This window comes from Meleagris gallopavo, chromosome 1, assembly GCF_000146605.3.
Source record: "Meleagris gallopavo isolate NT-WF06-2002-E0010 breed Aviagen turkey brand Nicholas breeding stock chromosome 1, Turkey_5.1, whole genome shotgun sequence".
In the NCBI taxonomy this organism is placed as follows: domain Eukaryota; kingdom Metazoa; phylum Chordata; class Aves; order Galliformes; family Phasianidae; genus Meleagris; species Meleagris gallopavo.
Window position 1 is genome coordinate 89,227,580 of NC_015011.2, and position 25,511 is coordinate 89,253,090.

General features: G+C 38.6%; 1 long non-coding RNA gene across 1 annotated transcript; it reads left to right on the top strand.

The window, feature by feature from the left end:
* Positions 1-1,492: 1,492 nt before the first annotated feature.
* LOC104913783 lies at positions 1,493-21,592 on the top strand. The gene is made up of 4 exons (XR_004161811.1): positions 1,493-1,800; positions 7,506-7,568; positions 17,372-17,541; positions 18,800-21,592. It is a non-coding gene; the product is annotated as an uncharacterized LOC104913783 (long non-coding RNA).
* The last annotated feature ends 3,919 nt before the right edge of the window (positions 21,593-25,511 follow it).

The window sequence follows — 25,511 nt, forward strand, 5'->3', positions numbered from 1 at the left end:
TCTGGTTGTTTATTTTTTGGTTGATGTTAAAGTGCCTGTGAAGGTAGTCGAAGGATGAGATTTCAAAATTCACGTTTTCTCAAGTAAAATTCACATTGTTGTGACAGACTTATGCTTAAAATATTAGATACATCTCCTATATGTAATTTTCAGGGCTGCAATTGTACTGGCTGCTCCCAGAGGTTTATCACAGGGAAGGAGAATCCTAAACTTGATAAAATTCATGAATTTTCATTTCCACTGCTAATTTGATTATATATGAAGATAAATCATTTCATTTAGACCTCCTTAGAATTGAGATACGCAAGCAAAATTCTCTAAATCTAGATTTTGCATTCTAGTATAAGGCATACTCAGTTTTTGAAGCCCAAAATAACAAATTTGTGCTTTAGCTATGTTAGAAAAATTGCAGAGGAATTCCACTGAAGTGCTGGAGGTATCTGCAAGCACAGTTTTAGTAATGAAGGATGAGTCCTGTTGCAGAATAGATGAGGCTATCAAGTTTGTTAAGATTGCAGTATTTATTGTCACTGAAGCAATCAACAATAAGAAGAGATTGAAAAAGGATGGTGACAGATTCATGGAAAAATGTATGCAGTCTCCGTCTTTGAACTTTGAAGCCATTTTCAACAGTAGTGCCCTGACATGTCTCTGCTTCAGGCCTTGACAAAGGTCTGACCAAGAGCCAGCGTGTTTGTTGGCTGTCCCTGAAAGGAACCTGCGTGGTGACATGAAAAAATCTTACCTCTGTTGGTTCACAGTAGTGAAATTTAAAAGACATAACACAAACAACATTCAATTTAGTGTCGTAGGATACTTGCAATGAAGCTGGAAAGCTTTTGCCAGATGGTAAATAGACTCAAAGAGTGCTTTTAACCTTGGAGAACCAGCTGAAATGTTTTCTTCTCCCTCGTTGACTTGGTCTGCAGCATACAAATGGTGTTTGGCTTGGGGTTATAGCAGACTGAATCCAGTGTCACTGTCTTAATTATGGAAAAAGAAGCAGTTATAGCTGAGAACTCAAAACTGTCATATGCAACTTGCTGCTACACAGCTGAGAAAAGTTGCAATTTCTCACTTAGTGATGGTTAGTGTGTAGTGTGGTTAGCCAGTGATCTCAAGCATTTCTATCCTTCAGCATCATCATTTGTTCCACTTGTCTCTGCTTTTATCTCTGCCTTTCTTAAATTGAGAGTGAGATGGAGAGTCATAATAATTATAACACTGCTGTACCAGAACTCACACCACATCAAAGAATAAAAGCTGTCACTTAACATGAGTCATTCTGCGTGTGTTCATCTTGTGAGTGAACAACTGAATGAGGGATGCCAAAGTCTGAAAGTTATCTCAGCATTCCAGTTGAGTTCAAGGTACAAAAAGTCTCTACTAAACTTTATTATATTCTTTTTCTTCTCCATGTTTTGGGTTTTCATAGTTACATCAGAAAATAAGCTTAGAACATGTATCTTCTCAATATTTTGCAAAATTTTGACCTTCCCTTCTATGGGAGAAACTGGTAAACTGTGGCACTTTTTCTCTAGCTTCTGATAGGCTATGTAACACTGTGTGCACTGCACAAATTTACGTAGCAATCCAGAATTCTTGGCATTGCCCTTGTATTCCAGAGGCTACCAAGAAAATGAAGAGAGTACAGAGTTTCTTCAAGTCACTGTAAAGTTGTTTTTCATTTTTACTTTTTCCTGTGCTTTCCTCTAGAGACAGAAGCTGGTATGTAAAGTGCAAAGCTGCTCTTCTGGATGAATGAATGTTCTCTCCCGGTGATTGTCTTTCAAAATCTAGGTAAGATATTTGATTTACTATTTGCTCTGATTCAGGTACAACTTGGAAGAAAAAATATAAAAACAAAAACAACCCTTCAACCTTTCCTATGTGTTACCTAAATGTATGAGTAAGACGAAACAGCTATTTGCTGAAGTATTTTCAGAGATGCTTAATCACATATGAAAGGGCATCTGATAGAAGATATAAACTGTTAAATCCCTACACAAATGGATTCCAATTGCCTGGAATAGCTGAACAAGTTTCTGAAAGGGTCAAAACTGCTATAATCTGTCAAGTTAACCAGTACCACGGTTATTTTCCAAAATACCTTTTTTTTCCAAAATATTCATTTTGCCTATTTATACTGAAAGCTCTTTAGTGAAAGGACTACTTACTACTCTTTATTTCTTCAGTATAAGACAAGTTTCTAAGCATTATTACAATAATGCAATTAAGGTGAAATAACTACTCCAGAATAATTCTATACAGTGTGGTGAATAGAGCTTTTAATTAATGCTCTAGTACTTTAGATAAAGTCATGACTTACGCAGTGCAGCAATTCATTAAGCTACTGGTTAGAATCACTGCATTACACTGAATAAAATCCCAAATTGGAATGCTTATCAGCTGAGCCTTTCAAAATGGAATCTGCTGAGTTTTGCTATATTAATCCTAACTACAATGGCAGAATGTAGTTTAATTCAACAAGATGTGCTTAGGTGCTAACACTACCGTGTTCAAAGCAGGACACAAAGTTATCAAATATATTGTAATTGCTATCATTTTCAGGACATTTTAAAACTCTGAAACTTTCCCCCCTATTTATTATAATTGTACATACTTCACCAAAGTATCAACTTGCCTTTCCTTGGCTCCAGTGTAATTGACCCTATTAACTGCTAGTTAAAACTTTCCTCCCCAGAGTCCACTGACTTCAACAGAATTACAGCTTGAGCAGTTTCAGCTGATAGAATCTAATTCAGCTATAACCTAAGGAAGTAAACGTAATTCTTGCAGTATGTGATAGGAGAAACAATTGGCAACGGTCAATTTTTGAAATACTTTGTGGAAGTGTAATTAAGTATTATCTTCTGTTAAATCCTCTTCTTCTGCTTCAGTGTCTTAACAAAACTTCTGGATTTTCTGAATGAAGTTCAGCATCTAGGTGACTTTGATAACATCAAGTTAAAATGTTCCAATATAATTAAATAAATTCAAAACCAAATATAATAGGTAGGAATTTTGATAAAACTCTTTGAAATCTGTTATATGAATGTGAAACAATGTTTAAATTATCAATCCTCTGAATGATCCTTAGAAGTTAAGACTTCTAAGCTTTGAGGACAAGTCCTAAATGTCTGAATTAAAACAAAACAAAAGGTTCACATTATTCTTCGATATTGATGGCGACAAAGATTATGCCAAAATAATGCATGCTAGGTCTATTTGCATTTTGGTTTTCCATTTCTAAGTTCTAACTTGTGATGGATGTTGGGATGACTCTTTGTTAAGCTCACATCATGTTGATATATCACAATGACATTTTGTTAAGCTGTCAGAAGACTAGATCAGCGTGTATCTTCAAATGCAGACACTGAGGTTGGAGAAGGTGTAAGAGGGCAAAAAAAAATTGGAATGAGCTCCAGTTTTAAGCTGAGGAAAAATATACATACCAGCATTGTTGCTGTCTATAGACCATTTTAGTTGAGCTGTCTACAAATGGGGAAATGCTGAAGTGATCACTTGCTGTGTGAATACTTATTTAGCTGCCTTTCATATTAACAAGCTTAAAACCAAAAGATGGACAACAGACAGGTCATGACAGTGATCAAATACAAAATCAGTTAAAACTACTACTAATAAAAGCTGCATATTGGATATGGATCGGTTACACAATGAGATGACAAAATTACATCTCTGTCTTACTGGTGGTGCTTGTACTTGCTAATAGAATACTTCATGACCTTGTTCTCAGAGCATATTTGCTGTCTTTATGTGGGTAGAAATATGTGAGCTGATAGACTGACACTTAAAATCTGCATTATATTGCCCTTTGGGAAGGACTAAGGGGCCAGAGACTTTTCTTGCATATTTTAGAAGATTCTGTTAGCATGAATGACTTTCTGACTTCATAACTATTCAGGATACATTACCATGGATAATACCCAGCCTTAAAGGGATCTCTGCAGCATTGCAGAGGTCACTGGATCAAGGTGTCTGCCAGGACAATGAGTAGTAAAGAACATATCTCTGAACAGCTGAGGATTGAATGTCTTGGAGTTCCTCAGATACTAAACTACATGACATATCCTCACCAGACATATGGATGAACTTGTGATGTTAGTTTGTTGGTCAGCCCAAGGGATGATATAACAATTATTCAGTAAAGTTCAGGATTTTCTGTAAAATACTGTCAATTACATTATACTGAGCTGAAGAAAAAATCCTATACCTGTAAGATTCAAAACTAAAAGTAAACAAAATGTAATTTTGACAGATTGGAATCTGAAGTGTCCAACTAAGAGTTTATTTAGCATGTGTTCTTATGGGCCAGTCAGCATAAGTGATAATGAGCACCTCATAGAATCCCAAAGAAAACAGTATATTCAAAGACAAATAGCTGGTGAATATTTACATAGTTAACAAAAGTGGAAGTGGCATTGTGTAAACCCACCTATTGAAAGAAGCTAAAAAAGACTGCAAAATCAAAGAATCATTAGAATGGTTTGAGTCGGAAGGGACCTTAAAGCCCACCCAGCGCCAACCCAGTGCTGTGGGCAGGGCTGCCCCCCACCAGCTCAGGCTGCCTGGGGCCCCATCCAACCTGGCCTTGAGCACCTCCAGGGATGGGACACCACAGCTTCTCTGGGCAGCTGTGCCAGTGTCTCACTGCACTCTGAGTACAGAATCTCTTCCTAACATCTAACTTAAGTCTCTCCTCTTTTTGTTTAAAACAATTCCCGCTTGACCTATCACTGTCAGATTGTGTAAAATGTCTCTTTCTGTCTTGTTTACAAGCCCTTTTTAAAGCCAGAAGGCTACAGTAGTGTCTCTCTGGAGCCTTCTCTTTCTCCAAGCTGACCAAACCCAAATCCTTTAGCCTTTCTTCATAGGAGAGGTACACAGCCCTCTGATTATCCTTGTGACCCTCCTCTGGATGTGTTCCAACAGCTCCATGTCTTTCTTGTACTGGGAGCCTCAGGTCTGTATGCGCTAATCCAGATGGGGCCCCATGAGGGCAGAGCAGAAAGGAACAATCACCTCCCTTGTCCTGCTGGCTTTTAATGCAGCCCAATATATATTTGGACTTCCAGGCTGCAAGTGCACATTGTTCAAGATACAAGAATATTGATGCTTTAATATATTCCAAGGACAGGGAGTTCATAAGCTAACTTCTGTGCTTCAGTTTTGACCTTATTGAGGTAAAAGAAATGTTTGAATAGTCTTTAAATATGCTAGTAATTTAAATGATAAATGCTGGTAAGTGCTTTTCTCCTTCGTGCCTAAAATTTACACAAATTCTTCCATTAAAGTATACAATCAAGTACCTAGGCAGCTGCATTTAGATTTACATCTACTGCCAAAACAATATATCTCTCAGATAAGACTTTCATGTGTGACTCCTAATAAGAATGTTTTAAATTAAAAGACTGATTCCATCTGAATAATGAAGCAAGATAGCCAAGAAAATAGATATGAGCCTGACCATACAAATTCATTAAAATAAGAAAAATCCATGAAACAGTGATGATAATGAGAAACCATTGAGTATCAGTTGACAACACTGAAAACAATGATTACGTTTATGGCTAGCTGCATAGAGGGGTCTGTTTTACTATTTTTAGGTCTTTCTCTCTAAACTCGAGGGATTAAAAAAAACTGTGGCAACTCAGTTGCTCTCATTACCATGGACATACAGAATCTTAGTAGTATGAAAACTAAGTCTGATGGCTGTATAAGGAATAATGCTTTATTTTACTTAATTAAAGATTAGCATTGATGATTGCCCTTATTCCTATACTATATAATTATTTAGTAATGACAAACATTATCACTTCAAGAAGGCAATTTGATGTAATCAAGATATTCTCCTTTCTAATTTTGCTCTTGGTTTCCATTTAATTTGCAGATAGTGTATGCGTTACCTGTCTTCATTTTAGAAATAAGTTGTCCTTACAAAATCTGTTTTTAAAATAAATATTAGGAGATGTGCAATCTTTGTTTTCCTTGTTAAAAATATTTTTACCTTTTTCAGAGTATAATGAACTTCTATAGCAAGTGCTAATGAGATGCATGATTGCCTATCAGTTACTTGGCCTCTTCCTTCATTGCTTATACTATTTCTTTTCTTTTGGCAAATCAACTCAGTAGTAAGCAAAAAGTGGTACCAATGCAAGAGCCAAATCCCTCTTATACTTGTCTGTGTATTTGCCTGCCTGCGGGGCTGCACTCATTCTCTTGACAGACCATGGGATGTTAGGAGTACTGAGAGGTTCACAGGACAAGCTGATGCTCTGTATATTTCCAGCCGGAGACAAGTTTTATAATTGATCCATCTCCATTGACTTCTGTTGACTATGGAGAAACAAAAGGCACTGCCTGGGACAGAGCAACCTTTTGCTGTTGGAGCACAGATGGTATGGAAGTGCTTTATGTGACACAAACTGTCACAAAACATTCACTGCAGTAAAGTGTGCTGTTGAGACCTGTTTTCTTTAAGCTTTCAGTCTGTCACTGTCTTTTGAAAACTAGCATAGAACCAGCAAGCCCACTTCTATAAAAAAAATAAAGGTCCTGTTTATTCTTCCATTTTCTCCCACCAGGTAATTTCACTCTATAATATCACCTCAGATATTATAGTAGAATTAATGGTCAAAATTTCTACCACATAATATAAAAAAAAAAAAAAGAAATACATAGTAAGAAAGAAAGTAGGTTTTGAAAAAGGTAAGCGAAAAGGAAACAAGATGCTTTCAGACTAGATGTTTGCCACACCTGAGTCTGCTGAACTTCCTAGATACAATATGAGGCCACTCACTTTCTGTATTATAGGCACAAATGTCCTAAGGTGTTTTAATATCACCTCTATATACAGACCTGTAGTTGATTTGGATACCACTAACATTCATTGCTGAGTCCTGTATGGACCAGAGCGAGTATTTCTTTGAGTCTGACTTGCAGCTCAGACTAAAATGCTGCTAGAGACAAAGAACATCACTAACTTCCTGTTTTCCTGAAGCCTTGATGGTTATTCTGTATTCAGTTTCTAATGGTTTTCTCTTGATTTATGATACATCATTTAATCCTTTTTTTTAAAGTTAAACTAATGAGGTCATGAATCACAAATCTTCCATTTAGTCAGTGCTACCAGTACTTGGTTCACCTGTTTTTTAATTTGGTATTTGAAGTACTGATTGAAGGAAAGTTCTACTTAAAAATATAAAATCTTATGAGTCTGGGGACTTTGGCTTTCTCTGTGACTTCATGGTGATAGAAAACTTCGTAAATACTGAAAGTAGCCTGTATTTTGACCTATTTTTCACTAAAACCATATGATTCATTCTAATTACTCTGTATCAAATAGAAGACTTTCCTATTTTTTTGATAATTTTACAGTTACCTAGTGACACTTTTAAAATTCTTTTGTTATTACAAGTGCAGCAACTTTGTCTTTGCCTCTTTCACTGTAAGAGTTTTAAAGATCACCTCTTCTGATCTTTCAGACACACAGAAAACAAGCACAACCCTGAGATGTCAGGACTCTGAACTTCTGTAGATATAAGAGGGTAAGGAGTGATGAATGTGTGAAAATGTGCTTATCTTCAGGGTTTGTTTCTTCTTTTATGAAAAAAGTAATGAGATCACTCTGCCCATGGCAAGGTAGTGGGAACTAGATGATCTTTGAGGTCTGACCCAAGCCATTCTACGATTATATTATATAAAATATCACAGAACAGAATCATAGGATCATTAGGGTTGGAAAAGACTTCTAGGATTGTCTAGTCCAACCATCCAGATACCACCAATATTGTCCACTAAACCATGTCCTTAAGTGTTACATCTACATTTTCCTTAAACACCTTCAGGGATGGTGACTCTACCACTTATCTGGGCAGTTTGTATCTCAAGAAAGATTTCTAAGAATGTCAAATGATTATGCATTTCTTTATTACCTCTGAACATACACAATTTTCCAGGTATAGTTACAAGCAATCCCACTTAATGTAACTGATTGCTGAGTATTTCAGTTTGTCTCTTGTGAATTTTTTATCCAAACATCTCAATATTGAATGATGATTTTGCTCTTGCCACAGTTCCCGGTGTCACTAAGCTATTGCATTTGAATTGTTATGAAAAACAAAGATTTGGGGATTTTGCCATCTTTGTTATTAAGAAACTATGTTTATGCACCATTGGAAAAGTTACTTCTTTTCAAATACCAAAAACAGAAATAAAAACAAGCATGCCGTGGCATGAAATATCCACAGGCCAACACAAAAGCAAGAAAAATCTTCTCTCACATCACATCTTTGTTATGAACTAATATTAAAAGATTTTAGAGTTCAGCTAGGCAAAGAGATATTTTGTTAAGCAAAATAATGAGTTCTGCTATGCTTTTCATCTTCAAAATGTCTTACAAAGGTTAAACCTTTAAAATACATCTGTGAAATGAAGCGTTATATTACTAGCGTTGCTTTTTTCTCCTCAGTTAAAGTAGGTGTTGAATGTTTAAATGTCCAGACCTGCAGAGAAGGTTGATCAGATTTAGGACTGAAGTCTGTGAGCTTCTCCTGCAGTGCCTGCACTTCTCAGACTGCACCAGATGTTCTTCGCTAATTTATAGTCCGCCATCCATTGATCACATCCTTCTTTCCCTAGTATGTCTACAGCTTTCCCTTGCACTGTGTGTACGGACACTTACCGGGTAATAAGGCTGCCATAACCCTCTGGGTACACCCTCACCTGCCTACATTTATTTCCTTTTTATTTCCTCTCGCACTACTTTACAGAAAGATCAATTCTAGAACTCAGCAAAACTCTCAGTTGAAATGGCTTTGTGGAGCCTTGATGAAAGCCACCATCAATGAGTTTGACCCCACATTATGTATAGCCCTCATGAATTTACATAAAGGAGCTCTGCGTATGAAGGCAGAAAGTGACTCACCACCTCCCATGTTTGCATCAGCCTTAGAAAGGTAGCATCTGTACCAGGTGGCCCAGGGATGAGAACGGAAGTAGAAGTTGTGTCTGTCAAATACCTGTGAGAAGCAAAATGTTACAATTATATACTCTGTAAGTTTCAGTGAAAGAGATCTCTACTTCAGGAGAGGAAAACCATCTTTCAGAAGTTTTAAACTGTAACTTGCAGGATTTCTTCAGCTAACTGATAATGGCTATTTAAAAACTTAGAGATCAGCATCAGGAAAACCCTACAGTTTGTAAAAGTACGTAGCTGGTAATATGTCAAATTATTTGTAGCAGGCTAGTAGCCAATTAAAAACCTGGTAGGATTTGACAGTCCAGAAATGACTCCACTTAAAGAGCTAAAGAAATTATAAAAAAATGACCTAGAACTTTCTGAAAATGAACAATAAAAAGAGAAGGAGGAAGTCTGTGATGATTAGCCTTGCTAGCAAGTTTAATGCATCGTATGCTATATATATATTAGTACCCAAGTCCATCTGTGAGTTTTTGGATGTCCCCAACTCAGACTGCAGTGGGAGCCCAAGACACTTGGTATTTTGCAGCATTAGGCCTCTTGTTATTAATCTGAGGATGCACAGAATAACAGAATGGCCAGGGTTGGAAGGGACCTCAAGGGTCATGAAACTCCAACCCCCTACCACAGGCAGGGCCACCAACCTCCCCATTTAATACTAGACCAGGCTGCCCAGGGCCCCATCCAATCTGGCCTTGAACCTCCAGTGATGGGGCATCCACAACCTCTCTGGGCAGCCTGTTCCAGCACCTCACCACTCTCTCTGTAAAGAACTTCTCCTTGACATCCAACCTACATCTCCCCTTCCTCAACTTAAAACCATTTCCCCTTGTCCTGCTGTTATCTACTCTTTCAAAGAGTTGATTTCCCTTCTGTTTGTAGGCTCCCTTTAGGTACTGAAAGGCTGCAATGAGGTCACCCCGCAGCCTTCTTTTCTCCAGGCTGAACAAGCCCAGCTCTCTCAGCCTGTCTTCATAGGGGAGATGCTCCAGCCCCCTGATCATCTTTGTGGCTCTCCTCTGGACCCTCTCCAACAGCTCTCTGTCTTTCTTGTACTGGGGGCTCCAGACCTGGACACAGTACTCCAGATGGGGCCTCACAAGAGCAGAGTAGAGGGGGGACAATCACCTCCCTGTCTCTGATGGCTACCCCTCTTCTGATGGAGTCCAGGACACCATTTGCTTTCCGAGTTGACATAAATGAGGACAAAAATGAGCCTTAGAATGTGCTCTTTGAACTGCAAGACATTGTTTCTTGCTTTGTCAAAATACTAATTTTTTTAATAAGTGTTTCATAATAAGTAACTCACCTAAGGAAGAAATATTCTGCAAAGGTCTACCATAAAAAGCAGGAATATAAATAATTTCCCTCCAAGAAGAGGCTGATTTAATTCTGAATATGTTTAAATGGCTAATGTATTTAAAATGCAGAAAATCAGATATTAAAGACAGCTTTTGTTTCATAGTAGAAGATTAGTAAGAAAAAACAGAAAAACAGAAGACAAAGTAACAGAAGACACATGGAAAGATCATTAATTTCCTAGGAATAAAAAAGAACTAATAATTTTTCAGGCATTATCAAATAATGCAACAATTTTATGAACATTTGACTGTGACTTGGCACCAGATCAGTTTCCACAGCACAGAGCCCTCTGGGGAGTTTTATGAAGGTGGTTACAATCCTGTTTTCCCTTCAAGAAGGTAATGTGGCTGATAGCCCAGCTGAAGTGCCTCTACACCAATGCACATAGCATGGGAAATAAGCAGGAGATGGAAACTGTGGTGCAATTAGAAAGCCGTGACCTAAATGGTATTACAGAAACACAGTAGGAAGAATTGCACAACTGAAATAATATGGTTGAGGGCAACAAGCTTTTTGGAAGGGATAGGTTGGGCAAGGGGGATAGAGCAGTTACCCTCTATGTTAAGAAGTTGATAGACTGAGAAGAGGTGCCTCTGAGAAGCAGCCATGACCAGGTTTAGAGCTTGTGTGTAAGAATTAGGGTTGCGGCCAATAAAGGACACCTGATGGTCAGGATGTACTATAGTCTAGCTGATCAAGGAGAGCCTCCTGACCAGGCCTTCTTGCGTTAGCTACAGGAGGTGTCAAGCTTGAAGGCTCTCATCCTGATAGGGAATTTCAACCAGTTTCGACTACCTGGATTCTGCTGGGAAAACAACACAGCTAGCTGCAAGCAACCCAGGAGCCTCGTGGAGTCTGTTGAGGATGACTTCCTGGTCCAGATATTGGACAGACCAACTAGAGGCTGATGTGATTGCCAAGCCACTCTTCATTATGTTTGAAGTGTCATGGCTGTCAGGGAAAGTTCCTGGTGAATGAAAAAAGAGAATCTCACTCATTTTCAAGAAAGAGAGAAATGAAGTTCTGGGGAACAATGGGCTGATGAGCCTTATGTCTGTGCCTGGATAGATAACAGACAAGATCCTCTTGGAAGAGTTGTTAAGGTACAAATGTGGAAGTGATCCAAGACAGCCAACATGGCTTCATCAAGAGCAGATTGTGCCTGACCAATCTGTTGACCTGTTACAAAGGAGTGATGGCATTGGTGGACAAAGGAAGGGCAACTGGTGTCATCTTCCTGGACTTGTGCAAGGCCTGTGACGAGTTCTCCCAGCACATCCTTATCTCTAAATTGGAGAGAGATGGATTTGAAGGCTGGACTATATGATGGGTAAAGAATTGGTTGGATGGTTTCAGCCACAGGCTTGTGGTCAACAGCTTAATGTCCAGGTGGAGGCTGGTGACAAGTGGTGTCCCCCAGGAGTCTGTCTTGGGGCTGGTGCTTTTCAGCATCTTCACTGATAAAGATGTTGACAGATTAATAGTGGGATCAAGAGTAAATTATTCTTAATAGAACATCCAGTTTGCACTTAGACAATTTAGAGACTTTGGCTTTTCTAGAGAGATAAAAAAAAGTTCTGTCCTTCTCTGAATATTCGACCTATTTTGTTATCTTCCTTTCCTTTCAACTTCTGTATCCTTATATTTTTGTCTTAATTATCTTTTATTGCTGTAAGATGGCTCACTGCACACAAACCCTTCCTAGATGTGCTCCCATTTTCCCTCTCCTGAACCTCTAATGCAAGAAGTATTTTCAAAATATGTGCGTTTATTTAGTTGAGAATTTCCCAATTGGCTCACGATACAGTAAGCCACACTCTCATATGAGCAGGGAGAGAGATTCCTCTGAAGGAGACCTGGAGGCCACGTGTGTGCTTAGATTAATAATTTGGATTTTCTTATCTAGCCTGGTGTTCTGCTAGGCATTCCTAGGAAGGCAGATTTACAGGCTGCCTACCAGCTCTTGCTAAGACCTTGTTTGAAGGAGAGGGGAAGATGGATGCGAGAACCCTTGTTGATGATATATGAACATAGCTGTTTTACCTTTCATTATTTTAGACTAATTAAAATGTAAGCACTTTGGGATAAGAACCTAGAGATTCAGACGTATACTGAACAGACATTGCCTTAGGAGAATCCAAGCTAGCCAGCAGGTACAATTCATATGGGATTATTTCTTTTAGTTTTCTAAGAACAGCTGAGAAAATAAGTAACATTCAATCAGTAACTGGGGCTATTTTTGGAGCAGTGACTCCTATAAATTGAGAATAGAAAGGAAGACCATTGAGAAGTAATTTACAACAAGGATATTTTTTTGTTGCGGTGGAAAATCCTCAGGCAAAGGGAAAACAGGAAATAACTCCAAACCCTCTAAGCTCATCATTTCATTAAATAAATGGTAGCCAAACTTTTAGCAGATGAACAGGGTTTACTTCTGCCTACTAGGAATTGGTATCTCTAAATGTAAACAAACTTCTTTTTTACCCAATATAAAAACATTTCACAATTGCTCAAAATGCCGATAATCTCAATTTATGCATGGCAGTGGCTGTATTTAGGGTAGTTCATGCAGCAGAAGTAATTCTGGAGGCTAAGAATTTCTGGACCTGCCTTCATCTCTGAAGCACATTCATTGTTTCCATTGCTTTTGAGCCTCAGAGTTCTTTTGCTTCAGGTCTAAATGTTTATTACCTCAAATTGAAGTCTGCCAGTAATCAAAAAGCAGAACTCCCAGTTCCAAGTCTTTTGTCCTAGCAATGGCACAATGACATTGAAATTATGAAGGCTTTGATCTGATGAAAAACAGTGGAAACTTTTTTTTTTTTTGGTGTGTATATGTGTGTGGTTAAAAATAACATCTGCAATAATTCCATGACAAAACTAAAATTGCCTTTCTTACTCTGTGGAGGATGCTAAATAAGACTTTTTAAATAATATCTTGTGCTAAGATAATTATGGGAAAAATTCAGCTTTACATGAATTTGACAGCTGTTTTAAAAGCTTAACTGGCAACCATTCGCTATAGTGATGAAGACCTATGTTCAAAATCTCATATAAGGTCTTGTCTTCTAAAAGCCAGCTAAGACTTGAGATTGCATAATAAAAATGACAGCCTTAGTGCAAAGGCAAATAGAAATCAATCAGTGATATTTAGATGTTTGTGTTTCCTGTATAAAGGGGACAAGGAATAAGAAGGTAGTGCTACCCTGAATGGCTTGATGTCCCCAGTTGGGGACATCAATTTACAGTGACTTAAATGTACACTGACTGCTTAGATACATCAGAAATTGACAGATCAGTACAGTCCTATAAATCCTGAACAACAAGTATAGCTTTTCAAAAACAACCTTTCAGGAGAAGAAAAAGCCCAAAATAATGACAGTGCACTGGCAGTATAATGAAGAGGAACTCGTTATTCTGACTGCAGGGGTTGACAATGACCGGAGGGCAAATGCATAAAAAAGGAAAGAAGAGCCTATGTTCAAATGTCATAAAATCCATCCCTCAATTGAAAGAAAAATAAATATTCTCAAATTATTTTATATGGGCATAAGAATAATAAAAAAGTTAATTTATCTGATCATGGCAAATATTTCTGAGCACAAAGCTGAGGATGCAGTGTTACATGATATCATCTGAGTATAAATAAATGCTTTTTAGATGATCATTGCCATGAAAATAAATGAAGCCTATTACATCTGATCGTGAAGAAAAATGAAGCAAAAATTAAAATGAATGGTGAGTGAAGGGTTAAATAGGTAAGATGATCTTCTTTGGGAGTAATTTTTCTTGACAATTTTTAGGTTACTATTCAATTGTAGAAACAAATCTAATTATTACTATTTCTTTTATTACTGCAAAAGAATAATAGCAACTCACAGGGGTGACTACTTCTATATGCAGACACAAATTGCACCCTCAGACAAGATCTCAGTCCCACAGAGGAACAGAAATAAATTGAAAACCCAGTTGTTTTTCTGAAGATATTTAGTTCTAAACATACCTTCTTGCATAATTTGTCTTCCTATTACTATTATAATTCTAGGGATTTTTTTAATTTTTTTTTTTAATTGAATGCTTTTGTGAGAAAGAAGGATTTTTTGAGTTTTTGTTCCCTTGATATTTCCCATGCAAAGTTACAATCTTCATGCAGCTTGTATGAAGAGGATTAGAACATGTCATCACTAATTGCAGATGAGGATTTAATGCAGAGATGGTCAGGAGAAGCAGATAAATGAGATTGCCCCACCTATCTTTATTCAGACTACACAGACATTATGCTTCTGCCACTGCTGCTCCAGAGATTTTGCCTGGCTTTCATATCTCTTATCATTTTATGGCAAGAGAAAATTTTTGTTGAATATAATGAATGACTGATTTTTCTATTGCTTGTGTTCACCATTCCTAAAGATCCATTTCTGCCATAAGAACCACAAAGACTTAGTTGGTCACGCACATGAAAAAAAAAGCAGGTGGAAAAAGGAATAATTTATGAATTAAAAAAAAAATCCCAGATTGCAGTTGCAGAAGTATGTTTTCCTCCTCCAACACTCCTTTTTTTTTTTTTTCTGTTTCTGATAGACAGTAAACTTTGGAGTACTGGCATTGATCTCCTAGTATGCCATAAGAGTGCATCATATGATGATAGAAACCATCTGCAAATATTACTGTTATTTAATGTCAGCAACAGGTAGTAGTAATTTAACTAATATGCTTTAAGAATTACATAAGTAGCAATAGAACAAAATAATGTCAGCTTGCATTTCCCATTGTTTTGTTTCAAGACAATTCAATTGCAAAACACAAATCAAAGTAATGGATACACCTTGTAAACAATTTTGAGTCCCAAGCATTAATGACGGAGAGAACTTCCTCTCATAAATATTATACAATAACGACCCAAAAAGCTCCCATGTGAGGCCTTGAACTACTTGGAAGGACATTTTATATTAGCCTTAACATTCTTTAATGGGTTAAAAAATAATAAAAAGACAAAATGAGTAAGATTAAGTAGTCCAAATTACATCGCAATTCTCTGGATGGATCATTCTTCACTAAACCACATAAGTAAAGGACAGAAGTTACTGTCCCTTCATTTGCTTTAAAAAAGATCATTTTCTTTTGAAGTCTACCTTTGGCCTTTCAACAAGACAAAAAAGTGATTCAGCAGTTTCAAAATATGACCGAGCCAGAGGGAATTTAATTATCTTCAGTCATCTAATGATAAACAGAATTTTGTTACAATTTTCAGGACTTATCAGCTCCTGTATTCAGCACTGGTGAGGCTGCACCTTGAGGCTGCACGTTGAGTATATGTACAGTTTGGGGTTCCCCTCTGCAAGAAAGACATTGAGGCCCTGGAGCATGTTCAAAGCAGGGCAACAAAGCTGGTGAGAGGTCTGGAGCACAGGCCTTATGAGGAGCGGCTGAAGGAGCTGGGATTGTTCAGTCTGGAGGAGGCTCAGGGGAGACCTCATTGCTCTCTATAACTACCTGAAGGGAGGTTGTAGTGAGCTGGGGTCAGCCTCTTCTCTAGCCAAGTGATAGGGCTAGAGGGAATGGCTTCAAGCTGCACCAGGGGAGATTCAGGCTGGACATTAGGAGATACTACTTCTCTGAAAGAGGTCAGGCACTGGAATGTGCTGCCCAGGGAGGTGGTGGAGTCACCAACCCTGGAGGTATTCAAGGAACGTTTGGATTTTGTGTTGAGGGACATGGTTTGGTTTAGTGAGTACTATTGGAGATAGGTAGATGGTTGGGCTGGGTGATCCTGTGGGTCTTTTCCAACCTTTGTGATTCTGTGATTCTATGATACCATGATTCTAAATCTTGACAGATCAGGAAAATGGAAAGGACTGTCTCCTGATTGAGTCTGAAGAGGAGCTTGAAATTCATTTTCAAGGAGAAATTATATATTTATATATATATTTAAATTCTACCTTTATTAATAAAGACAAGGAAATATGCAGTAAAACTACCTCCTTGTCTAACCTATCAACAGGCTGTAACCAAGGTTCCACTTTTCTGTATGTTCTTCCTATGCCATATTTTGTCTTTTCTCTTCAGGGAAAGAATATGTATTTTTTTCTGGGTCATTTAGAAAGCAGCTTGTGATTTGAATTAAGAGTAGAATTAAATGCTATGTATTCCTCAAAATTAAAGGAAAATAAAATTTCAGTTATATCAAATAGTTGTTGATGTAACATTTTGGTTCTTAATCACCTGAACCCACAATGAGAATCATTATCTTCTATGAGAACGTTACTAAAATGAATGTTTTAGACTTTTACTCAGAGCAGTTCCCGTGAGGAAGAAACTTCCTGAGGACAGTGCATAGGATTTTAAAATTTGTGTGACATTTTGCGAAAGATATAACAGATACAGTAAGAGTGCTGTCTCTTTGACAAAGCAATGTCTTACGTATCAGAAGAGTATACCTGCAGAGCAGGCAGCATTTGAGTTCTCTATAATAAGCTTTTGCTAAAGTGATCGTGTACCTCAACTTTTCCTGGAATGTTACCTCTGTTTTAATGTATAGCTGTTGGTGGTGCAGGGTTCAATGCAGGGAAAGTTCTGGAAAAAATGAAGGAAATCTTGCTGCAAACTCTGTTAGTGGCTTGGCAACTTATTAGGAGACAGATTAACATTCTGTTGAGTCATCTGTGCTATCAAAGTTTGGGGTTCTGAACAACACAGTGGTTTACAGAAGCCTGCTCAGATTTTTTTGCTTCCTTTCATCTCAGTGCATAGCTTTTGGGGAAAATTTCCTTTGTGGGACACAGATATGGCAGTGGGAATAGCTGGAGCCTGCTGAAGGTAATGATTATATTTTTTCTTCTAGAGAAGGCAAATAAATACCTTGTAGACCTTATATAAAAGATCTCAGGAAGCATTTTTATTACCTTTTACTGATTTGGATTGCTTTTTTGGTAAGTAGTTTTTGAAGACAAATGGCTTTGGATAGTCTAGGCATGGAATATTTTCATCATTCTTTTATCTGTTTTTCAGCAAAGCTAGGTTGGTGGAGCAAATGGGGAAAGCTGTTGCCAAGGAGGAAGAGGGATAAGTACTTGAATGCAGATGGAGTGGAAATTCTCCTTCAGCCAAAGCCATTTCTCACCAATTTCCTCAAAGCTGCAAGAACGTACCTGAAAGATCCATCACCACAACTCATATAGGTAAAAGCAAACCAGGTATTTGTACGAGAAAGTACTGTTATAAAGTAAGATATAATATGGGTAATTTAAAAATCTCAACTTCTACTCTATTTTCCAAATTGACTGGTGTTTGTAGGGTCTCAATAAGTACAGCTCAAAAGATGCTATTTTCAGAGATGTCATCTCCCCTATCAAAAACAGATCTATTTAATGATGGTGTGCAGTCAAAGAATTCTTCTCTACTCTGCTAGATCACATTTCATTTCAACAAAGTAAAGCTGTACCAAAAGCTACAACAGTTTGCCATAAAATCATTTGAGTTGGAAAGGACCTTTACAGGAGATTTATTCCAACTCCCCTGCAATGAACAAAGACACCTGCAGCTTGATCAGGGTGCTCAGAGCCCCATCCAGCCTGATCAAGGATGTCTCCAGGGACAGTGCATCCACCACCTCTCCGGGCAAGCTGTTCCAGTTTCCCTCACTACTCTTATTGTGAAACAACTTCTTCCTTATATCCAGTCTAAATCTCCCCTCTTTTAGTTTGAAACAATTTCCCCTTATCCTATCACCAAAGGTCCTGCTGAAGAGTCTGCCCCCTTCTTTTTTACAGCCCCCCTTTAGATACTGAAAGGTTGCTCTCAGGTCTCCCTGGAGCCTTCTCTTCTCAGGGCTCTCTCAGCCTGTCCTCATAGGGGTGAGGTTTCATCCTTTGGATCTGTTTTGTGTCCCTGCTCTGGAAACACGCCAACAGGTCCATGTCATTCCTGTACTGAGGACTCCACATCTGGATGTAGCACTCCAGGGTACAGATGGCTTTCTGGAATGCAAGGACACATTTCTGACTCATGTTCAGCTTGCCATCCACCAGACCCCCAAGTCATTTTCTGCAGGGCTGTTTTTAATCCTTATATCCTGCAGCTTGTATTGGTAGCAGGGCTTTTTGTGATCCAGGTGCAAGACACTGCACTTGGAAAAATTGAAACTTGAAAAAAGAATTGGAAAAATTAGCCAGCAGCCTGACTGATCTTAAAACTCAAGCTCAACATTTTTATATGCAGTGGATCGGCACTTTATACCATTCTACACAAAGAATATTGAATGATGTACTTGAGAATATTGTAGAGAGGTCTATAATTATGTAAGGATAAAGTAAGGCTTCTTTTATAAAGAAATTATTTTTTTGTACCGATTAAGGAATTTTGAAAATATTGTGCATGGATTATTTTTACTTTGTATATTAATGCTGCACATATTGTGTTTGTTTCTCTGTAAAACAGGGTGGAATTAGAAATATCCAAGTTTCTTTTACATTCAGGAGGCAAAATATATTAAATAGACTACACATACAGGTGAGGTTGTCTGGATTTTATTTGTGTTAATATATTTTCAAGGCTAGGCTTTTTGAGGTCTTTCCCCTAATCTTGTACTAACCCGCATTTTCCTATCCATTAGAAGTGCCTAAGTTTAACAGTGTGGCTCAATTTAAAAATGGTGGATTAGAGCTCAAAAAATAAGGCATTCCATTCCTAGTGCCAAGTATAGAAAATGCCCTCCTCTTATCATTCTTTAACGGAGGGTGGCCAGCTTAGTATTCTGCCTGTTTTTGATTAGAAACTAAGCACAAATCTGATCTGGAATGGTAATTACTATATTCCAGTTTAAGTCACAGATCATTGCGGCTATTATTTATTCTCAGACAGAAACAATTGTCCCTCCAGCTTCCAACTACTGGATACAATTCTCAATTGCTAACCTTTTGCTATGAGTAAAAACTGCATTATTTCTCCTTTGCTTCAGTAGCTGTGGGCCCCCTCACCTGTGACAACTGAGATAGCTGCACTATCTGTTATCCATTCTCTGTGGAAAGATTTGAAGATTTCCTATGCTTTCTTTCACTATGGATCAGAAACCACTTAACTTTTCAATGCTAAGGATGGTCAATCGCACCTTATCCAGTTTTTCTCTGTTAAATAAATGCACACAGATCAGCCAGAGAGCAGGCTGCCTCTGCAAAAATTTTATTGTTCTCTTCTTGAAATAGGTGAGGGGACCTATGCATTCTTAAGCCTATCTTGGCAAATTAAAAACAAAACAAAACAAAAAGAATGATAGAACAACAATTGCTAGTTGTGACAATTTTCTCTGCTATGAAGAACACTAAATTTACATCATTCTGTTAGAAGGCATAGACTAATATGGAATGGAAATCAACGAATAAGCAAGGAAAATGCCTATGGTAACTGAAAGTCTTTGCCCAAACTAAGCCAAATTGGTAAAAAGTGTCCTTAAATTTCACGTAGGTCTTACAATAGAACATCTGCAAATTTTTACGTTATGATTGACACTGTTATGAATAAAAAAATCCAAACTCTGGAGAGTTGGAAAGTTTCCTGAGTCTTTTTTGTCTGAACTATTAGTCAGCTCCAAACTTCCAAATGAATGCTCTGACACAGCAACAGGGTGCACATCGGAAGACCTTTGCACTGGCAACAGTCTCATAGAAGCTGACAATACTCCTACTGCAGTGTCCAGGTTTGCTGGTATGGTAAGAGTTTATGGATTGGTGTCTGTGTGCTCCTTCAGAGAAAAACAAAAGAACCCCTTGATACCCCAACTTTTTCTGCTGGAGCTGTTTAATGTGTAAAAAAAGTAACTCCCCAAAGGTAGCCTATTGTGAAATAATGAGTCACTGTCTCCAGTCTGTAATTCCTAGGTTCAGGCTGATGCTTTTGCAGATGAACATTTTAGACTAGACTTACCACTTCCCTCGAGCAGATGTATATAATAGAAAAGTTGAGAATTTCAAGATATATCTCACCAATTTACTATATATAACACATCTGAGAAATTAGACATCTAACAGTAAGGAAAGGGGGGACAGACAAGAGCTGCTGATCAGACTGCAAGACCTGTTGAAGTACTTTCACCTGGATAGGACCAATATTTATCAATATTTAAATATATCTTGAAGAAGCTATGCATTGTAAGTAGTAACACTGTGTTAAACTTTTTAAAAGAATTGAGTACACTAATGGCAGAATCCACAACAGCTGTCACAAGGTGGTAAACGTTCTTCAAAGTAGACAAATGCAACATTCATGACATTGCATTTCCTGCTAAATATTACTAATGAATAAAACATAATGTGAGCAAGAGAGGTGCAAAAAGGACAAGAGGCCTGAATAGAATGCCAATTTTCAGTAGAGGGCGTAAAGGCAGGAAAATCAACCATAATCAGCCATAATTGAAACAAGATTCCTCAACTCCTTTCCAGCATATGGAAAACACTGTCATCAACGTCCCCTTACACTACAAATGATAGGAATGTACAGGTAACTGGAAAATCAGTTTTAAAAATCAAAACATTTTAAAATAGAAGTACAATTGATTTTAAGTACACAGCATGCATACAGAGGATTAGCTAATACAAAAGTGCGGGTGGAGCATATTTTTGGGAGTAAGAAAAAAATTTCTTTTGTATTTTTATGAGAATTCTATTGCACTCACTCCACCATAAATTTTCTACTGCTGTTTATAGACATTTCAAGGAGTTGAAGCTGAGACTGGATGCTGTAAAATTTCAGATAACAGCTCTGAGGAAACAGAGCAATATGCAGACCACCTCACCTTTTCATATTTAGATTCCCACAGAGAAAAACAGTTTTAAGAAATCTGGTTGTGTAATGAAAAGGCAGAGACAAGAGTTTCATCTTGTTATTTTCCTCTCCTAAATCTCAGGCTCACACACTCCCCGCTGGCTTCCGAAGGCATAACTATTTACTTGTCAATCATGAGCAAAATGTCCCTTCCTGGAAAACCGTTTCCCCAGCTCTTAACATAGTTTTTGGAGTTGGATCATGGTATCTACTAAAGCTAGAAGCTGTGAGGTCTAACCCAGGAATGTCCAACCTGCAGGCCAGGCCCAGAACATCCTGCGGCTGTCCTCCTGTGCTGCACTATCATGATAGCGACTTCATCCATTTTCAAGGATGAAGCACAGGAAGAGTAAGATTTAATAAAAAATATCTGACAAACACCTTGAGAGCTCACTGAGAATTGCAACCATTGCCACTGAACCAGTCTGATGTGCTAGTTTCACAAAACAAGTTTCAAATTTCCCACTAGTTTAATGTTTTTGTTGTCCCTACTTTTTTTTCTTCTTTTAATATTTTATTAAATATTAAAATAATTTTTGCTATTTATATACAATAACTATATTTCATGAGGGCTGCTCTGAAAGTAATGCCTCCTATTTTACTATGTCGGTCCAAAACGTCAGAGGCAGCTGTTGGTGGTATGGCGGTAGACGCTGAACCTTCCCACCAGTATTCCTTTATACATTGTTGCCCTATGACAGATGATGGCAGAAGGGCAGTCTGACAGAATGGTGTCTGATATGGAAGTGTGTATGAAGCAAAGGGGTGTCACTGAATTTCTGTATGTGAAAATAATGGCATTCATTAACAGCTGATAAAAGTTTATGGAGACCAAACAGCGGATGTGAGCACAGCAAAGCAGTAGATCATGTGTTTCAGCAGTGGTGACTACAAGTGTGTCACTTCTGGAGCAGATTTTTATGAGTGGAGCCTGCAGCATACAGACTCCTGTCCATTGCTGGTAAAAATGTATAGCTAGTGGTGGTTACTATGTTCATAAAATCACAGAATGGCATGGGTTGGAAGGGACTTCAAAGATCATCTTGTTCTAGCTCCCTTGCCATGGGTAGGGTGGTTGTTTTTGAAAAATGTTTTGTAGCTGAGAATTTGCTCTATTAAGTATTGTTATTATGCTTGCTTTATCAGTTGTAGTTCCCTGGAAATAAATAGGAGGTATTACTTTTGATTCAACCTATATATATATGTGGCCAAAGACAATCATATAGTGCAGCCCAGGCAGGCCAAAAGTTTCCACAGCCATAGTCTAACCAACAGTTGTATTATCCTGATTGGAGTGTTGAGGAAGGATTGCAAGTCCCTGGAGGTGTTCAATAATTATGTGGATGTGGCACCGAGGGACATGATTAGCAGTCATGGTAGGGATGAGCTACTGGTTGGACTGTGTGATCTTAGTGGTCTTTTTTGACCTTAAGGACTCTGTGATTCTGTAAGTCTCGCTGGAAAATACTGCTGGAAAATACTGCTTTTTGCCTTTTCTGTGTTGTATTGTATTCCAGGATATAATTCTTAGAATAAGAAAGGAAATTTAAACAGAAATGAGCTTAGCATTTGAAGACAGACCCTGTTGTTTGATGCCTCTATTAGCCAACATAACATCTGTCAAGGAAGCTTGGACACCTGGTTGTGTGTTTTCAGCAATGCATGACCTGATATTTGCTGTCTCTTCGACTCACCTCCTGTGATGCAGAGGAGATCTGACACTAGCGCCAAGGGATTTCCTTTGTAGACTGGAACTGCTCTGGGACTCCTCTTAGCAATGCTGTCATCTCCATGTCAGACTACATCTGATCTGCCTGTGAGGACTGTGACAGACAGCTGACCAAAACATGCCCTGGATGTCTCTTATCTGTTTAGGAAGGATTGAGGTGAGTCAAGCTCTTCCCCTGACCTACTGGGCTCATTACTCTGGAGCTACCTCACCAGTGTGAGTTGCATCAAAAAGAGAGGGCTCCTGCCTGCCCTTAAATTAACTGTAACCTAACCTGACTTTAGTTGGAGCCACTGACTCTTGCCTGTCCAGGACATTGATGCCATCCTGCAACAGTCAGAGCTAACTTTAAGCTTAAGGTTTTGGAGATAAGGAACAGCAAAGCCAAATCTGTTGCTGACTACCAGAAGGGCAAAGATGTGAAGGGGCAAACATAGGAGATGAAGTCATTCTGAATATAGTGAGTGGCAAACAGATATACTTTCAGTGAGATGATACTGCAGTACATTACATTTTTGCTGGATTTTCCTGAAGCCTCAAGCAGCAGGATATGCAGGTGCTCTGCTAATTCTGAGTGATTATTTTGAAAAAAAATAAAAAAAATGCACCTGATTCCCACACAGGGAGTTGGAAGGCTTAGGATCTGAGCAGGTGGGTTTTTGTAGCATGGTGTTAAATCTGTGTGGACATGATTTATATTGTTACTCATGTAGATGATCCTCCTCCACCACTCCAATACAGTTTGAAGTGACTAACAGTTTCTAGAAAGTCCCCAAACAAAGCCAGGATTAGGGCTGGTTCTGCAATGGCTGTCTGAAATAATAGGAAGGAAAAATTTTATTGAGTTAGTCAAGGCCTTGTCTATTCTTATGTCTCATCATTAACTTCTGGACATACAATGGTTGTTACTGTGTTGTTAACACCATGGTTAGCACTAGAACTGAGATTAAGGCACTGATCAGCAGGTCAGAAAAGATTTTGTTCCTGTTAGACCCAGCAAGTTATTTTCTGGATGAAGCAGTTCATTTCGGTTAGTACTGGAGTGAGCACAGACTTCTGTAATATCGATATAGTTATGTTTAGGTTTAGGATTATACTCATTTTTACCAGATGATAAAAATCAGGGTGGAAGAGAGGAGTTAACTTGCTTGATTGTGCAGGACAAGAAGAGTTTGGATGAGGAATGGTGATATGAGACAAATGGCTTATAACTAGCCATGCACTGCTATCTGTGTTGCTGAGGCTATTGTTAGTGCTAATGTTGGGTTTGTGGTTTGTAACTGAAGAGCTTGAGGATCTAAGCTTATTCCTGAGTATCAGAGAACCCTGTGGCTGGAGGAAGGCTGATGTCAGGCAGGATTTTATGCTGTGGGAAAGTTTCTCCAGGGGAGGTTTGTGTCAGATATCAGGAAAAACTTCTCAGAAGAGCAGTGAGGCAGTGGCACAGGCTGCCTAGGGAGATGGTAGAGTCACTGTCCTTGGAGGTGTTCAAGAACTGTGTGGATGTGGCACTGAGAGACATGATTAGCAGGCATAGTAGGGATGAGTTGACAGCTGGACTAGATGATCTCAGTGATCTTTTCCAACTTTAACTTTTCTATGACTCTATGAAAAGTGTCTGCACTGGATAATGCCTTGGCTAGTACTGAAAGTAATAACATCTGAGGCACAATATGCTTACCAGTGGCAGAGACAAAGTCAAAATCCCCAGGCCCAAAGATGAGAGTTAGGTCTGGGTGAGACATAGCAGAGGGGAAGGATGGTGGTGGGGCAGAGAATAATATGAGGTGGGGAGAGTTGCTGCTTTGGCTGTTGTATGGGAAATAAGAGAGAGGACAGGGACCTCCTGCACATTCATGAGTCTGTATTGCTATAGCACTCAAATAGGATCCAGGCGGATCTGGAAGAGGAGCATGCAAGTTGTAGTGCAAGCTTTATGTATGCTTGTAACTGATGCTGCTCTGAGGACTAAGGCTTATTGATGGATGCTGAAGGACTTTTAGTATTTCTGCTGACAAAACGCACTGGCATGTGGGTGCTTTTGCATGTCACTGCACTCTAGTTGAGGCTGCACTCGAGGCAAGGATTACAGCTAAATAGCTTGGCAGTAGGGTTTGAATAACTGCGCTTATTTTTGCCTCCTGAGAGGCTTCTGTGGCAGGTTAAGGGATGGGCTGATGATAGAACAGCTGGCTCCAGCTATGCAAGAAGGACTGGGAGGAGGATAGATGCATGCAGGGGTGAATGCTGCATGCTGTCAGTAAGATCAGGGCTTTCAAGAAAGGCTGGTGAAAGTGGAAAGAAAAAAATCAGTGGAAAAAGGAACAGTGAGGGAGAAAAGTGAGAAGGAAGAGACAAAAGACAGATGCAATTTCCTAGAGCTCCTCTTTTCATCCCTGTCCTCCTTCTTATCTTCAGGGTACACACTAACTCAAAGCCTGTCCTCTCAAAAATGAAGCACAGTATGAGATACAGCTTTCTGTGTTGTTTACAATAAATACTCTCAGGTTTGCTTGTAAGATCTGGCCTTTTTTAGTATCTTGCAAACACTACAGCCTGTTTTTCTCCAGTGCTTTTTAGCAGAAGACAAAACACAGCTTTTTT